We start from the raw sequence: 13,645 nt of genomic DNA, 5'->3' as shown, positions 1-13,645 counted from the left end.
TGTAAAAAATGTGTAAACAAATGTAAAAAAAAATGATCCGCTCTACTTGATGACATCAAGCATAGTAATATTTTAGTGAAGAAAATATGAAATTGATGTTCAGTGATTAGTTTGGATGAATGAGAAAATGTAATTGTTTGATGCATAAAAATAACTCATTTGCTGTATTTAATATTAAGCAGCAAAATATAGTGATTTGAATATTTAGGAAAACATCAAACCAGATTATGTAAAAAAAAAAAGATGAAATTAGAAAATATATATTTTATGCTTATGAGTTTTGCCAAATAAAATTTTGTGGCAGAAATTGGGTGATTACCAAGTAATTTTATTTTGGTAAAATTCTTAAATTATTTCAATGTTTATTATAATTTCTAATTAGTGACTTGTTATCATCAAAATCCGCCCCAAAGAGTGTCCTTTCTTTTATTAGGTATCAGAATAGGTATCCAGATTTCTACTTCTATACAAATGTGATATTGTAGTACAGTAAATGTCAAATTGTTTTTCAAGTATTAGTTTGTAACGTTTGTACTGACTTCATCAGATGTCATGTAAGGAACTGAATTCTATTTAAGACTTTATCTGAAGTGTTTTTATTTTGGTAGATCATGTGTGATTACACTGTAGTAATTGCGCTGATAGCATGTTAACTACAAATGACAAAAGATAAATCAATTTCTGATTCAGCTACACAATATAAACTAAAGGAAATCAAATTTGCAAAATAAAAGAAAAATGTAGTTATGGGTTAGTTTGGAGTTAGAATAAAAAGCCAACAAAACAGTTAGTTTATATTGTGTAGACTGTTTAATTAACTTTTTTCATTTCTGATAGTATTGAGAGTGGTCAATGAAAACCTTAATTTCTGACAAAATACTGTAATTTTCTTGGATACCCATTCATAAAAAGTACCTTTTTTGTGAAAAAAAAAACACTCCCCAGATCACCTTCACCACCTAAAACACAAAAACAAAAATATCTTTATTCTTCAAATATTGTGGTTGACTGGAGGGCGGGCTGAGCACTCCCAAAAAGGTAGGAGCCGGGGAACTTCTCCTCCCAGAAAGGGGGCCCGGGAAGGCTTCCCTGTCCCCATATTTTTTTTTTTTTTGTGTAAGGTTGATCTCTTTCGGAATGGAGTAAGCGGAACCGACAGGGGGGGGGGTCAATCAACCATACAAAAGGATATCTATCTCTTAGTTGAAAGAGGGAAGGTCTCCCTGTCCTCCCATACCCCTTCTGAGAGAAGTTTCCCCAGCTCTCAGCTTTGGGGTGGGGGGGGGGGTAGGAGGGCTTAGCCCGCCCTCAAGGCAAATAGTCTGACTGTCTGCCTTATATAAAAAGGCGATTTTAGCTGGTCAGGTGGTATGACCTGCATTGACTATTTTTCCTCCACCTGTTGACCTTCCTTAATATTTATTTTTAATAATAAACACATTTTATTTTAATATTAATATTTATTTGTAATAATAAACACATTATATTATTTTAAATATTAATATTTATTTTTAATAATAAACACATATTATTTTAAATATTAATATTTATTTATAATAATAAACACATTTTATTCTACTTTAAATATTAATATTTATTTTTAATAATAAAAACAATTTTATTTGAATATTAATATGTATTTTTAATAATAAACTCATTTTTATTTTAATAATTATTTTTAATACTAACTCATTTTATTATTGTAAATGTTAATATTTATTTTTAATAATTATTGTTATTTAATAATAATATCTTCTATTTTTTTACTGTTTATGTCTAACTTTTATCGACTTTTTCTTTTTTAATAGCATATTCTTTAAATGAATAGAAAAATATAGAAAAATAATTTCCCAAATTTTAGACCCCGGTTATTTGGCTGATAGTCGATAAAAATGATTAAAAGAGAGATTCATGAACATTAACGTTGTCATATAAAAAGAAAATGCTAATAAGAAGTGTTTTTAATCAATGTAACATATTTATTCAACTCTGTCATATATTTGTTTGATGACAACTTTTTCGAATCTGTGTACAGTAAAAACGATATACTTACATAGGATTTTGAAAGCATTTAAACTGTCGAAGAGTTTTATTATAAATAAAAGAGTTTAGTTTGTTGAACTTAATGGACTTTTTTGTTGTATCTATTAACTGTTTATTCTTTTTATCAAACAAAAAGAGAATTTTTATATTGACATGTGATGGACTGTTTTTCTAACATCGAAATTTTAAAATTAGTTTTATCTAAAAAAAAAAAAAAACTCGCCATTAGTGGACGGTCAAAAGACAAATATATAACAAATAAATGTTAGGAAAGGCAAGATAAGTTACTTTTCTATCCAACTGGATATATTTTTTGTGTTTTTAATCACTGTAACATATTTATTCAGCTCGAAAAACATACAGTGTTTACCGATGTATTCGAAAAATGCCACCAGTTGTTTACATAGCCATTTGCCGGAAGTGACGGTTTTTTTTTATATAAGTTTTATTCAAACAGGCTTTAAGTTCAAATTAATGGACTTTTTTTTATACTTCCAAAATAAACTATTACAGTCGTTTAAAACATAATAGAAGTATTATTTTTTATTTTTTAAAAACAATGTTTACAAAATGTCTATGCGCGTTTCTTCCGGCCGGCTGCGAATAGCATAAATAAATAACTGTTGCCAGAATTTATCGCATTTTTATTTTTTAATAGCATTTTCTTAAAACGAATAGAAAAATAATTTCCCATGAAAAAAAAAAAAAGAAAATGCTATTAAATATAATAAAAATTACTGAGATAAAAATATAAAAAAATACGTACGTAACAACAAAAACACACCGAAGAAAGTGTGTGTGTGTGTGTGAAAGAGAGAGAGAGAGAGGGAGGGAGGGAAGAGGAAGCGGTGTATGTTGAATTTTGTTCCTTTTCGAAGCAGCACAAAAAGTAAGTGTTTCCATAGTAACCAAACCGTGACGTCACGTCACGTGACATGACTAAGCGTTTTTAAACGAATAGAAAAATAGAAAGAGGGTGATAGAGAAAGTGAGAGAGAGAGAGAGTAAGTGTGAGAGAGAGAGACGGTGTTGGTTTTACTCCCCCCCTTCCAGCTTAAGAGGTATGAGGTCACGTGGTAATATACAAAATGGCTAATTATTTTACATTACATAAATATTACGATATTTTTATAATCGTCTAATATTTTGAAAGGTGAATTTTTTTAATCCCGTACTTTTTTTCCTGACATTTTTCGTTAAAACTCTTGTATAAATAATATTTTTAACCAGGTAATAACGATGGAAACATTGGCATAAAGTAAAAAAAAAGATATAACTGAGCCGAAGAGAAAAATGCAAAAGTATCGGAGAAAGATTTTTTTATTAACAATTGTTCGCCATTAGTGGACGTTGACGTCACGTCACGTGACATGACTAAGCTTTTTTTTTTTTACGTATTAATTACATTGGATCATTCAAGAATTACGTAATAAAAAGCATTACAATGACAGTTTTTTTTGGGACCCCCTTGGAGATAACTGATACGTTTACCCCTTTCTCCTCGTCCGTTTGACGTGAAATTTCGATATTTGTCATCCGGGACACGGGGCTTCGATATGATACCAAATTTATCAAGTCTGGTTGTGTCTTTCAAAAGTTTTAGCGTTACATACAAACATACAAACTCACAGACATTTGGGATTTATATATATAGACTAGCAGGGCTACCCGGCGTTGCTCGGGACCGTATAAACAATGAAAAAACAAAAGCAGATATTGAACATATGTTTGATTCTTAGGGGAGAGGAATCTTTCATCTCTATGTATTATTTGTTTTATCTACCCTAGGACTGATATTGTTCATGTTTTATCCCTAGCATAGGTAATTTACAGCATGTATATGAAATTGTTTTACCTTAGGGAGAAGAGAACAGGTAATATACAACATAATGTGTCTATATTACATCCCTGGCAACGCCTAGAAACCAGCTAGAACATGTATTTCAGTCAATCTTTATTATATCCTGGGCTATGCCGGGAAACCAGCTAATCTCTTTTTAGTGACTTGACCACCAAAATACCTCCCTAAGTGTGTCCTTTCTTTTGAACTTATTAGATATAGGTATCTAGAAATGTGTGTGAAATTTTGTTGAATGCATTGTTCACTATGATTTTCTTATTGTTCTACACAATATCAACTGTAGCGAAATAACACAGTAAACTTAGTGTAGTGTTAGAATAAAGAGCAAAGGAAAAAATTAGAATCATATTTTGTAATTGCAAATCTAAATTTGCTAGCATGTACCAGTATTGGCCAGGTTGTGGAAATTTGGAACTTATAACATATGTAGTGGCCTTTTCCTAGATACCTATTGCTAAAAATTATACTTTCATTTTGTTAGAAAAATCTCTCTTCAGATGCCCTGCATCATTCAAAATAAAAACAAATATTTTTATAATTGTTTCAGTATATTGCTACACAATGTGAAAGTTTTTAACGTTTGTAAAAAAAATCATGAATGTGCTTATATTGCAAAAAAGAAAATATCAGTGCACAGTATTGAAAGTGTTTGAGATTCAAAAGTCTGTAACATTTCTACTAACTTCATAAGATGTCATGTGAGAAACTGAATTGAATATCAAGACATTATCTGAAGCGTTTTTATTTTGGTGTAACATATGTGTTTACAGTGAACCTTAACTTTTAATAAACAGATTGGTATGCAATGACATAGGCTAAGAATCTTTAAAATATATATAAATTGGAAAAATGTGTGAACAAATGAAAAAAAAATGATCCGCTCCACTTGATGACATCAAGCACAGTAATATTTTAGTGAAGAAAATATGAAATTGATGTTCAGTGATTAGTTTGGATGAATGAGAAAATGTAATTGTTTGATGCATAAAAATAACTCAGTTGCTGTATTTGATATTAAGCAGCAAAATATAGTGATTTGAATATTTGGGAAAACATCAAACCAGATTATGTAAAAAGAAAAAAAAAAGATGAAATTAGAAAATATATATTTTATGTTTATGAGTTCTGCCAATCAAAATTTTGTGGCAGAAATTGGGTGATTACCATGCAATTTTATTTTGGTAAAATTCTTAAATTATTAGAATGTTTATTATAATTTCTAATTAGTGACTTGTTATAATCAAAATCCGCCCTAAAGAGTGTCCTTTCTTTTATTAGGTATCAGAGTAGGTATCAAGATTTCTACTTCTATACAAATGTGATATTTCAGATCTGTACATAAAAAATTTGTTGAATATATAGGTTGAGAATTGTTCTGTGTCGCTCTCTCTCACACACACACGCATTCTCACTTTTATAGATATAATAGATAGATTACTCTAGATATATTTCCATATGTCTGAATACCCTATATACAAATTTTCAAATCTGTAGATAAAAAAATTTGTTGAGTATATAGGTTGAAAATTGTTCTCTCTCTCTCTCTCTCACACACACATTCTCAATTTTAGAGATATAATAGATAGATTATGCTAGATATATTTCCATATGTCTGAATACCCTATATACAAATTTTCTAATCTGTAGATCAAATATTTGTTGAATATATAGGTTGAAAATTGTTCTTACTCTCTCTCTCTCTCTCTCTCTCTGGCTACCTCACACACACATTCTAACTTTTATAGATATAATAGATAGATTATGCTAGATATATTTCCATATGTGTGAATACCCTATATACAAATTTTCTAATTTGTAGATAAAAAATTTGTAGAGTGCATAGGTTGAGAATTGTTCTCTCTATCTCTCACACACACACATTCTAACTTTTAAAGATATAATAGATTATGCTAGATATATTTCGATATTTCTGAATACCCTATATATAAAAATTTGTTGAATGTATAGGTTGAGAACTGTTCTCTCTCTCTCTCTCTCTCTCTCGCTCACACACACACACACATTCTCACTTTTATAGATATAATAGAAAGATTATCCTAGATATATTTCTATTTGTATGAATACTCTATATACAAATTTTAAAATCTGTAGATAAAGAATTTGTTGAGTATATGGGTTGAGAATTGTTCTCTCTCTCTCTCTCTCTCTCACACACACACACACACACATTCTCACTTTTATAGATATAATAGATTATGCTAGATATATTTCCATATGTCTGAATACCCTATATACAAATTTTCAAATCTGTAGATAAAAAATTTGTTGAGTATATAGGTTGAGAATTGTTCTCTCTCTCTCTATCACACACATTCTCACTTTTATAGATATAATAGACAGATTATGCCAGATATATTGAAATATGTCTGAATGCCCAATATACAAATTTTGAAATCTGTAGATAAAAAATTTGTTGTATACATAGGTTGACAATTGTCCTCTCTCTCACACACACACACATTCTCACTTTTATACATATAATAGATAGATTATGCTAGATATATTTCTATATGTCTGAACACCCTATATACAAATGTTCAAATCTGTGGATAAAAAATTTGTTGAATGTATAGGTTGAGAATTTTTATCTCTCTCTTTTTCTCTCTCTCTCTCTCTCGCTATCTCACACACACGCATTCTCACTTTTATAGATAAAATAGATAGATTATGCTAGATATATTTCCATATGTCTGAATACCCTATATACAAAGTTTCAAATCTGTAGATAAAAAATTTGTTGAATATATAGGTTTAGAATTGTTCTCTCTCTCTCTCTCACACACACATTCTAACTTTTGTAGTTATAATAGATAGATTATGCTAGATATATTTCCATATGTCTGAATACCCTATATACAAATTTTCTAAACTGTAGGTAAAAAATTTGTTGAGTATGTAGGTTAAGAATTGTTCTCTCTCTCTCTCACACACACACACACACACAAGTTCTCACTTTTATAGATATAATAGATAGATTATGCTAGATATATTTCTATATGTCTGCCTACCCTATATACAAATTTCCAAATCTGTGCTCAAAAATGTGTGGAATATATAGGTTGAGAATTGTTCTCTCTCTCTCTCTCTCTCACACATATTCTCACTTTTATAGGTTATATAGGTTGAGAATTTTTTGCTCTTTCCATCACTCACATTCACACTTTTATAGATATAATACATAGATTATGCCAGATATATTTACATATGTCTGAATACCCAATATACACATTTTCAAATCTGTAGATAAAAAATTAGTTGAATATATAGGTTGAGAATTGTTCTCTCTCTCTCTCTTTCTCTCTCTCTCACACACACATTCTCACTTTTATAGATATAATAGATAGATTATGCTAGATATATTTCCATACGTCTGAATACCCTATATCCAAATTTTCTAATATGTAGATAAAAAATTTGTTGAATATATAGGGTGAGAATTTTCCTTCCTCTCTTTCTCTCTCTCTCTTTCTCACACACACACAAGCTGAAAATTGTTCTCTCTCTCTCTCTGACTCTCTCTCTCTCTCTCACACACACACACATGGTCATTTTATAGATATAATAGATAGGTTATGCTAGATATATTTCTATATGTCTGAATACCCTATATACAAATTTTTAAATCTGTAGATAAAAAATTTGTTGAGTATATAGGTTGAGAATTGTTCTTTCTCTCTCTCTCACACACACATTCTCACTTTTATAGATATAATAGATTATGCTAGATATATTTCCAAATGTCTGAATACCCTATATACAAATTTTCAAATCTGTAAAGATAGAATTTGTTGAATATATAGGTTGAGAATTGTTCTCTCTCTCTCTCTTTAACACACATTCTCACTTTTATAGATATAATAGATAGATTATGCTAGATATATTTCCTTATGTCTGAATACCCTATATACAAATTATCAAATCTGTAGATACAAAATTTGTTGAGTATATAGGTTGAGAATTGTTCTCTCTCTCTCTCTCTCACTCACTCACTCACTCACTCACTCACTCACACACACATTCTCACTTTTCTAGATATAATAGATAGATTATGCTAGATATATTTCCATATGTCTGAATACCCTATATACAAATTTTCTAATCGGTAGATAAAAAATATGTTGAATATATAGGGTGAGAATTGTACTTACTCTCTCTCTCTCTCTCACGCACACATTCTCACTTTTATGGATATAATAGATAGATTATGCTGGATATATTTCCATATGTCTGAATACCCTATATACAAATGGTCAAATCTGTAGATAACAAATTTATTGAATAGATAGGTTGAGAATTGTTCTCTCTCTCTCTCGCAACCTTACACACACAACCACACGCAAACATTCTGACTTTTATAGATATAATAGATCGATTATGCTAGATATATTTCCATATGTCTGAATACCCAATATACAAATTTTCAAATCTGTAGGTAAAAAATTTGTTGAATATATAGGTTGAGAATTGTTCTCTCTCTCTCACACACTCACATTCTCACTTTTATAGATATAATGTATAGATTATGCTAGATATATTTCTATATGTCTGAATACCCTATATACAAAGTTTAAAATCCGTAGATAAAAATACGTTGAGTATATAGGTTGAGAATTGTTCTCTTTCTCTCTTACGCACACACACACACACACACACACACATTTTCACTTTTATAGATATAATAGATAGATTATGCTAGATATATTTCCATATGTCTGAATACCCTATATACAAATTTTCAAATCTGTAGATAAAAAATGTATTGAATATATAGGTTGAGAATTGTTGTCTCTCTCTCTCTCTCTCTCTCTCTCTCTCTCTCTGGCTACCTCACACACACATTTTCACTTTTATAGATATAATAGATAGATTATGCTAGATATATTTCCATATGTCTGAATACCCTATATACAAACTTTCAAATCTGTAGATAAAAAATTTGTTGAGTATATAGGTTGAGAATTGTTCTCTCTCTCTCACACGAAACTGTGCGCTCGGCTTCTTCCCCCCCTTCCCACCCCAAATGCTTGGGAAACTGTGCACTGTTTTTGTTGGTTTTCAAGCTGCCTCTTCCCCCCCCACACACACACAGTTTAACAGTAGTAGGAGGTCAAGAGAAAGAGGGTGAGAGAGAGAGAAGAGTAAGTTGGTGAGAGAGAGAGAAAAGAGAAAGAGGGTGTTGGTTTTATATTTTTATTATCGTCTACTATTTTGAAAGCTGAATTTCTAATAAAATGTGCATCTATAGGAGATAATGCCTGGGAATGTGTTCCCCCCCCCCCACAGTTTAACAGTGGTGTGACGTCAAGAGAAAGAGGGTGAGAGAGAGGGAAGAGTAAGTGGGTGAGAGAGAGAAAGAGAGAGAAAAAAAAGAAAGACGGTGTTGGTTTTGTGAAAAAAGTTGTTATTTACAATTGTTCGCATTCTTGGCCTTTTGGTCAAGATCAAAGTGTAGTATCTGTTCTTCAGATGCTGCACTTCTATTTCTTGTTCTCTTTCGGTGGAGGAGAAATCCTCCACGACTGAGACAATTTTTATTTTTGTACCTTTTCTCCACGTTAAAAAACGACCCTGGTGTCTAACTCTGTCCCGTGGGGAGGCATAGTAAATAGGTACAATTGTTCGCCATTAGTGGATGTTGACGTCACGTCACGTGACATGACTAAGCGTTTTTTTTTTTTAGTATGAATAACATTTTTTGTTTTAATTATAAAGTCTACACTTAATTTTATAGAAAATGCTGTATATATAATAGAAAAAAAAAATTACTGGTTTTGTTGGATTCAAGTGGATCCCCCCCCTCCAGTTTAAGAGATAGCAGGTCACGTGGTAATATACAAAATGGCTAGCGTAAATATAAAGATCGGTTTTTTTATCGACGAATATTTTGAAAGCTGAATTTTTTTTTATTCCTGTACATTTTTTCCTGATATTTTTCGTTAAAACTCTTGTATAAATACTATTTTTAACCAGTTAAATACGTTGGAGACATTGTCATGGAGTTTAATAATCTCTAGAACAAAGCAGAAGAGAAATTACAAAAGTATCGGTAAAACAAAGTGTTTGTTTACATTTGTTCGCCATTACTGGATGTTGACGTCACGTCACGTGACATGACTAAGCGTTTTTGGATTATGTAATATTAACATTAAAATGACAGGTTTTTTGGGGGGCCCCCCTAGGAGAGAAATGATCAGTTCACCCCCTTTTAATGGTCCGTTTGGTGTGGAATTTCGATATTTGTCATGCGGGTGATCAAGGTTCAATATGATACATAATTTGTCAACTTTGGTTGTGTCTGTCAAAAGTTTGAGCTGACGTCACGTCACGTGACACGTATTGAATAACGTTAAAATGACAGGTTTTTTGGGGGCCCCCCCTAGGAGAAAAACGATCAGTTGACCCCTTTCTACTGGTCCGTTTGACGTGAAATTTCGATATTTGTCATCCGGGTGATCAAGGTGCAATATGATACCAAATTTGTCAACTCTGGTTCCGTCTTTCAAAAGTTTTAGCGTTACAAACAAACATACATACATACATACATACATACATACATACACACCGATTTTTGCCTTTTATATATATAGATGGGTGGATGATACCGCGTGTGTACGTACATAAGTGTATACGATTGCAACTATGTGTACTCGTATGTATGGGTATATACGTTTCGTTTTTGGTACAATTTTCAATAACAGTTTTAAACATGCACATCATAATTTCATCCATTTGACATCGGTTTAGTTTTTTCTTATTTCTTTTTTTAGTTTGAACTATTTTGACGTTCCTTGAGGAAAGCTAATTTTTGTTAGGTGTTTTTTTTTATTTTACATTTTCTTTTGTTTTTCTGATTCATCAATATTCATTTATAGTTTTAAATATTTAGGCTGATAGGTCTTTATATGTCATTTTCCTTAAGTTCTTATGAATGGCGTTCGTCCGGCCCGCGACTTATAATTATAAAACCATCTGGCCCGCGACTTATTATTATAAAACCATCTGACCCGCGACTTATAATTATAAAACCATCTAACTCATAAGGTTGAATGAGTTGCCAACCCTTGATGTGGGACTACAACTGTAACGTTAGCAGGTCATAGTGACACGGTCTGTTATATTTACGTCGGTCGTGGTATGGATCGGTTAAGCCTCAGCATTGCTGGGATTTCGCTATGTCCATCCATCATTTTATTTCTCAATGCGACACGAGACCGGAAGATGAGTAAACTAGTACTTTTAAAGGGGAGGGGGTCACTTTGGTTAGATATATATAGAAATAGCCATAAACGGTTTCATCTGCTTATTTTAGTAAAAATGCTTCAATAAACCGACCTCCTTCATGCCAAGAAGTATGCACTTCTTATGATCGAGCCAAACAATACCACGCTGCCACAATGAATGGTCTGGTTTTTCTAGTCTGTTCCTAGGTTGTCGAAATGATTGCACGTGCAAACTCCGGCTGATGTGAAAATCTGGTCAGATCTAGGATGAAGGTATTCAGTTCTCTCCCACTGCAAGAACTGTGACACCAAATAATTTCTGACGAGGACGCATCAGACCGTCTGAAACGCGCGTAAACGATTTCAATGACTTAAAAACATTATTACAATGATCCAAACATAATTCTCAATGAAAAACCAAGACACGGAATAATAAAATAATGTTAAAAAATACACATTGTTGGTGACTACTCCCTTATTTAAATATATATATATATATATATACTAGCGGGACCTGTGGAAATTCCACAGGGGACTGATTCATATGTAATATATTGATGTTGACATTCTGTAGATGTTAAGTGTAAATGGAGACGCTCCAATATTATTGTAGCTATTTTGTTCAAACTGCAAAATTATCCAAGCTAGCAGGGACGCCAGGCGTAACCAGGTCGTAAAATACGCTTAAATATGATATTTTGCAGATTTCGTATATATTATTATAGAGTTAATGTTCTATCGATTTTTATATATTATAAAGTTGTGATTTCAAAAATAAAAAATATCTATATGGCTTGGCTATATATTTTACGTTAAAGTAATATAGAAAAGCGATCTCCACTTTATAATTTCTTCATATATTGGAAACTACCCGTATCCTGGTATTTTTACTGTTACTTTCGTTTTCAGCACCTTCGAAATCCTATTGTTGCGACAAGGGACCATACCAACAGAGTCTCATCATTGCTACGGCGATGAACATTTAACGGTGGATATCGCTAGTGTTACGACGTTAATGGAATTACGTTTTTCCAGTCCTCGAACGCAAACAAACAAATAAATAAAAGGGTGCCAAAGTTGAATATAAAAATCAATAATGTAGTTTTTATTTAACATAGCAAGAAATAATGAATTATGATTTTATTGTTGTCGGATTTTTAATGTGCGTGCCGATGCAACACATGTGTCAAGAAAGTAATTAATGATTGGTTGATTGGTTGTTTTTGTTTTGCGGCATATCAACCCTTTTCAGGTTATTTAATGCCGAATCCAGTGATTTTGAAGAAATGTTTTTTACTAGAATATATTTGTTTGTTTTTTTATGTCGGTTTCTATTTAACCCATAGTTGGGACCCTAACAGGTACTACCACTCCGGGTCAGAGTAGACCTGGGAGCAATGGCAATTAAAGGGGGGCTCCACACTCCCCAAAGTCCACAAGCTGGGGCCTCATACTCGGATATAGTTTAAGGTCAGATCCAAGACCGTAATTAATGAATAAATCGCCGAAATTTGTGAGAATATAAAAATGTTCTGGAAAGAATAGTCTGGCATATATACGATGTTTGTACTATATGTATAGGTGCTAGGGCTTTGTATATATTTTTTAAAATAGTCTGATAGGATTTGAATTAAAATATGTAATGAAAAGCAAGAGAGAAAAATCTTTCTGACTGAAGGAGAATGTCATTTTGCAGGAAAATTTTCTTTCTTTTCTTTTTTTACGAAAAGGCAAATAAAATTTGTTGTTTTAAACCAGTGGTTCTCAACCTTTTTTTTACTCGCCTTCGGGACAAGATCAAAGTGTAGTATCTGTTCTTCAGATGCTGCACTTCTATTTCTTGTTCTCTTTCGGTGGAGGAGAAATCCTTCACGACTGAGACAATTTTTATTTTTGAACCTTTTCTCCACGTTAAAAAACGACCCTGGTGTCTAACTCTGTCCCGTGGGGAGGCATAGTAAATAGGTACTCATGGACCCCTTTTCCCTTCTTTTTATCTTGGTGGACCCCTTCATAACTATTGGTCATAAGACAATCTTCTATTTTTCACTAATATAAATTTTGAGGTTTTAATAATCAAAGAAATATTATATAATTAAGCTTTATTTTTAAATGAAAACTAATTTAATGGGGTAAACCTGGAAAATAGAAATATTATAGTTAAAATAACTTGATTGAAAAAAAAAACTATATAAAATTACAGTAGAAATTAAATTTTTAATAATAAAAACTATTCTGAGTTGGTTTTCTTCATGAGCCACCAAAATATCGTTGTGGGCCCCCATTTTGTTATGTTTTGCTTGTGGACCCTCAGAAATATTCCATGAACCCCTAGGGTCCATGTGGACCCCGGTTGAGAACCCCTGTTTTAAACAGTTCCAGAAATATATGAGACAACACAAATGTATATACATACTTTTTTAATTTTTTGTAATTTAGTTTTACAAGCTTCAAATGCCAAGTGCGTTACAATCATATTAATAGTTTAACATCATGAGAC

General features: G+C 31.8%; 1 protein-coding gene and 1 pseudogene across 3 annotated transcripts in view; one reads left to right on the top strand and one right to left on the bottom strand.

Moving 5' to 3' along the window:
• The window catches only part of LOC145276491 (D-aspartate oxidase-like), a 221,282-nt gene that overhangs the window by 163,305 nt on the left and 44,332 nt on the right, over positions 1-13,645 (bottom strand). The gene's annotated exons all lie outside the window — the stretch shown is intronic.
• Positions 9,340-9,473, top strand: LOC145284592 (U2 spliceosomal RNA; annotated as a pseudogene).

This window comes from Euprymna scolopes, chromosome 1, assembly GCF_053919585.1.
Source record: "Euprymna scolopes isolate OS-2025 chromosome 1, ASM5391958v1, whole genome shotgun sequence".
Classification (NCBI taxonomy): domain Eukaryota; kingdom Metazoa; phylum Mollusca; class Cephalopoda; order Sepiida; family Sepiolidae; genus Euprymna; species Euprymna scolopes.
The sequence above is the reverse complement of the archived record's forward strand: the minus strand, read 5'-3'. Positions and strand labels throughout refer to the sequence as shown.